This window comes from Rhinopithecus bieti, unplaced genomic scaffold (assembly GCF_001698545.2).
Source record: "Rhinopithecus bieti isolate Rb0 unplaced genomic scaffold, ASM169854v2 scaffold_73682, whole genome shotgun sequence".
Classification (NCBI taxonomy): Eukaryota; Metazoa; Chordata; class Mammalia; order Primates; family Cercopithecidae; genus Rhinopithecus; species Rhinopithecus bieti.
Window position 1 is genome coordinate 1611368 of NW_016829166.1, and position 5137 is coordinate 1616504.

General features: G+C 46.9%; 1 pseudogene; it reads left to right on the top strand.

Moving 5' to 3' along the window:
- Nucleotides 1–4333: 4333 nt before the first annotated feature.
- LOC108523907 (aldose reductase pseudogene) lies at nucleotides 4334–4763 on the top strand (annotated as a pseudogene).
- Nucleotides 4764–5137: the final 374 nt, after the last annotated feature.

The following is a 5137-nucleotide window of genomic DNA, read 5'->3' on the forward strand; positions in this document are numbered from 1 at the left end:
CAAAGTTATATTTAGGATTACAAAGTTCTACAGACATTGAGTTTTATATAAAGATAAACAGAAAGAAATGTAGAAATATCATAAAAATAATGTAACAGCTCTTTGGGATTATAACTGACTTATGTTAATATTATCAAAATTGGAAGTGTGGTAGAGTGGGTTTAAAGCCAGGAGAACTGGTTCCTGGCTCCAGGACTCATTGTAATGAGTTGCAAGTTATTGGCAAGATGTCTTCAGGTCTCCTCATGTTCCTCAAACCGACCCAAACCTCACCTAATCTTTGTGAAGAATGACTCTGCCATGAGCCACACTGCCCTGTTGTGGGGATCAAAACAGAATTTCTGAAAGTTTTTTTTTTAAGCCTTGATTGAACAGGTGACTGATGGAAGAGACCGCAAGTTTTTGTTTGTTGATTTGTTTCCTTGCATGTTTTAAGCAGAAACTTGAAAACTGTAGATATGAGTGGTTCTGAGAAGGCAAAGCTCTGCATTACGCTTTGTCTTCTATTTTGAAAGACAGATGAGAAAGAAGGTTAGGAAAAATGCGCAGCAAGTTACCAAAAAATATAAATTGGCCAGGCGCAGCAGCTTGTATCTGTGATCCCAACACTTTGAGAGGCTGAGGTGGAAGGATCACTTGAGCCCAGGAGTTTGAGACCAGGTTAGGCAACATAATGGGATCCCATATCTACAAAAAAACCAAAAAATTAGCCGGGCATGGTGGTGCACGCATGCAGTCCCAGCTGCTCGATGGGCTGAGGTGGGAAGGTCACTGGAGCCAGGGAGGTCAAGGCTGTAGTGACCCATGAATGCATTACTGCACTCCAACCTGGGAAACAGAATAAGACCCTGTGTCAAAAAAAAAAAAAAGAGAGAGAGAGAGAATAAATGACTATGCAGATTGTCTTAAACTTAGGAACATATCAGATGTCCCACTACAAAAAATAAGGTATTTTTCAAGCAATATAAATAAGGAACTAATGCAGAAATTCAATTTTCCATGACATACTAAATGTGAAGTGTTTTAGAAAGTGTGAGATAATACATAAGTGCAAGCTGTTATCACATTTTTTAAAAGCTAGAAAATAAGAATTGTCAGATGACAGTGACATATGTTAATGCAGAAAGGCATCTACTTTTCAGATGATCTTGATAATTTCTACTCGTGAAGTGCAGCATATAGATATCAATAAATGCTACTGCTATTTGAGGAGCATCATTACTCTCCAAGCCCCTCACAACAGGCAAACAACAGGTCTCCAACACAGCCCTCTCTAGGTTGGGCAGGATGGACATGAGTGCAAGCGCAATTTGTCTAAGGATGTCCAGAACAAGCTTTGTGAGTGCACACATCCCAAACCGTAGCACAAACCTGAGAGCAAGTTAGAATAGGCCCTGTTAGAGGGGATGTGAGGGGCATTCCGTAAGTGCGGCACATAAAGAAAACTCACACATATGAGAACCTACTGCGTGCAAGGGGCAGGCCTGTCTATAATATTTGATGGATCCGGGGCAAGAATACAAATGTAGATTCATATACTATATATCTAGATATTTGAAAGTTATGGCCAGTCACAGAGGCTCAACACTTTGAGAGGCCAAGGCAGGCGATTGCTTGAGGTCAGGAGTTCAAGACCAGCTTGGGCAACATGGTGAAATCCTGTCTCTGCAAAAATACAAAAATTAGCCTGGCATAGTGGTGCATGCCTGTAGTCCCAGCTACTCAGGAAGCTGGGGTGGGAGGATTGATTGAGACTGGAAAGTCAAGGCTGCAGTGAGGCAAGATCACACCACTGCACTCCAGGCTGGGCCACAGAGTGACACCCTGTCTGAAAGAAGGAAGGAAGGAAGGAAGGAAGGGAGGAAGGGAGGAAGGGAGGAAGGGAGGAAGGGAGGAAGGAGAAAGAAAGAGAGAGAGAGAGAAAAAAAGAAAGAAAAAGAAAGAAAGAAGAAAGAAAGAGAAAAAGAAGAAAAGAAAGAGGAAGGAAGGAGAAAAGAAAGAAAAGAAAAGAAAAGTTATAAAGCAAGCTAATGGCTGGAAAGTAAAACACAATCTATCTGCCTTCCTAACAATCTGGAAGGCCAGTCTCACGTGTAGAATGTTCAGGCTCCTTGGAATTCTGCACCAGAACATGGCGATTGGCCATCCACTTTCTCTTTCCACCCTCAGCTTCACTCTGCACCCACAAGGGCCCAGTGGGTGCCTGGTCTTGATGCTCCAACTTGCACATCGAGCCTCTCCCCACCGTTTCCAATAGCGGTTGCTTGGCTGCTCCCCAGCTAAAGGGTGCATGAACCAGGGATGCCATTCACCCTGATCTGGAGGAGAGGCTGGTGCAGGCCTTAGACGCGGGCTCGAGGAATGTTTGCGTAAGGAGTTCCAGGGACCCCAGTGTTCACAGCATGGCTTGGGAGAGGGACACACGCGCCCCAATGGGCCCTCCCCCTTGACCCCATGACTCCACTCCCTGTGAGGGTCATGGCTGGAGGAGGGGTGAAGTAGGGGACTCTGAAGCACCAGATGGAAAGGGAGTCCCATTGCCTGGGTCCAAGGGCAGTGCTGGCAGGGACCGCGGGGATAAAGTTGTAATAAGGTGAGTCAGTTCATCACAATACTTTTGACCCACAGGTGGTTTCTGTTTCTTCCAGATAATACAAGACATTTTAATTGTCTGCTCAGAATTGTATCCTTAATATTCCAGAGTGATCCATAATAAAACAGTAAGCAAAGGAATTTGTCTTCTAGATCATGGGTAGCCAAGTGGCAAGAAGACTTACATTCAGTGAAGGTGGGCACTACATTTCAGTGAAGGTGGGCACTGGACTCATCCTCTTGTCTTCCCTTTCTGAACAGTAACGTTCAAAGAGCACCAGGTAGACCCAAGCAAAATAGGTGTCCGCCTGGATGGTGAGGGGTGGAAAGGAGCCCTGCAGAGTGAGGAGGTCCCCACAGGGGGCTGGCCTGGCACAGGGGTCAGACCAACCTGTGTAGGGTGAGCAGGCCCTCTCTTGTGGGGTAGGGAGGGTGTGTGCAGAGGGAGGTGGACATGGGAGTGGTGGTGATAGAAGACTGGGTATAGCTTGGAGACTGACCAAATAAGCCAATATGCTGAGGATAATGGGAGGCAGATTTCTCACTGCCCACCCCCGTGGGAAGGGAGAAAACCAGCATGAACACTGTTGTTTGATTGGAATTGGAGATATCAAGGTTTTCAGTACAGAGAGACAGACATAGAAATAGATACAGGTGTGTGTGTGTGTGTGTGTGCATGTGTGTGTGTGTGGTTCTCTGCACTGCCAGGCATGGGAACATCAAGCATCCAATAGCAATGAGCACATGCAGTGCCCACTGCTTAGTTTCTAAACAGCATTTTCTGCTAAGATGAACCAGGGCACCTTGAGAAGTGGCTGATTCTGGGACAGGGGTGGGGAATGCACAAAATGAACCTGGAGTCTCTCCTCATGCCAGTAAGCCAGGCAGTGCTCCAGGAACAAGAGAACCTAGCAAAGGGACACAGAACCAGCTTGAAGGGGCCCCCCACCAGACTTGGGACATTTTTGAGCTTACAAATAGATAATGATAGCAATAGATATAACCCACTGAGTGACATTACAACCCACAGGACCATGTTGATATAAATAAGAAAATAAATGGGTAACTTGAAAGTTTCATGAGGAACAGGATATTTACAAAGGATCAGAGAATCTCTCCCTAAAATATTTGTCATTTACTAAGGGAAAGAAAGGATAGCGTTAGGGAGGGGAAGCTGGGAGACACCACCTTAATCAGGGGATAGAAGTGAATGTTACCACTAATGAGGCAAATGGAAACGTGCCACGTGCAAGGTCTCAGTGAGAACACAACACTCGTGATATTCCTGCAAAGGGGCATCACCTGAGTTTTACCACAAGGAAACATCAGACCCACCCAAATCCAGGGACTTTCTACCAGATAACTAGCCTGTTATCTCCAAAAGCCAGGGTTGCTGTAATCCCAGCACTTTGGGAGGTGGCGAGGCGTGGATCACCTGAGGTCAGCAGTTTGAGACCAGCTTGGCCAACATGGTAAAACCCCATCTCTACTAAAAATACAAAAATTAGCTGGGTGTGGTGGCACGTGCCTGTAATCCTAGCTACTCAGGAGGCTGAGACAGGAGAATCACTGGAACCTGAGAGGAGGAGGTTGCAGTGAGCTGAGATCGTGCCACTGCACTCCAACCTGGGTGACAGAGTGAGACTCCGTCTCAAAAAAAAAAAAAAAAAAAAAAAAAAAGTCAGGGTAATGAAAGTCAAGGACACACTAAAATTATTCAGGACTGAGGAAGACCAAAGAGATGACAGCTGAGGCAAATTGCAGGCAGGGGTCTGTAATTCAACACAGCCATGACAGCCACATCAACAATGGTACCAAGACGGACATGCTGGGGCTGGGCACCTGGAAGTCCCCTCCAAGCCAGGTGGCCGAGGCTGTGAAGGTAGCAATCAACACTGTGTACTGCCACATCGACTGCACCCATGTGCACCAGAACGAGAACAGGAGCAGCTCAAGGAGCAGGTGGTGAGGCGCGAGTGGCTCTTCATCAGCAGCAAGCCATGGGGCATGTGCCACGAGGAGTGCCTGCGAGAGGATCCTGCTGGAAGGTGCTCAGTGGCCTGGAGCTGGACTACTTGGACCTCCACCTTATTCACTGGCCAACAGGCTGTCAGCCTGGGAAGGAATTTTCCTTGTTAGATGAATCAGGCAACTCATTCAGGGGCCAGTGAAAGCTACTGGCACCTCCAACGTCACCATCTCCCGGCGGAGAGGACCTTAAACAAACCTGGCTTAAAGTGTAAACTGGCTGGGCGTAATGGCTCACGCCTGTAATCCTAGCACTTTGGGAAGCCAAGGCGGGTGGATCACGAGGTCAGAGATCGAGACCATCATGGCTAACATGGTGAAACTCCGTCTCTACTAAAAATACAAAAAATTTAGCCAGGCATGGTGGCACGTGCCTGTAGTCCCAGCTACTCGGGAGGCTGAGGCAGGAAAATTGCTTGAACCCAGGAGGTGGAGCTTGCAGTGAGCTGATATCACACCACTGCACTCCGGCCTGGACAACAGAGTGAGGCTCCATCTCAAAAAAAAAAAAAAAAAG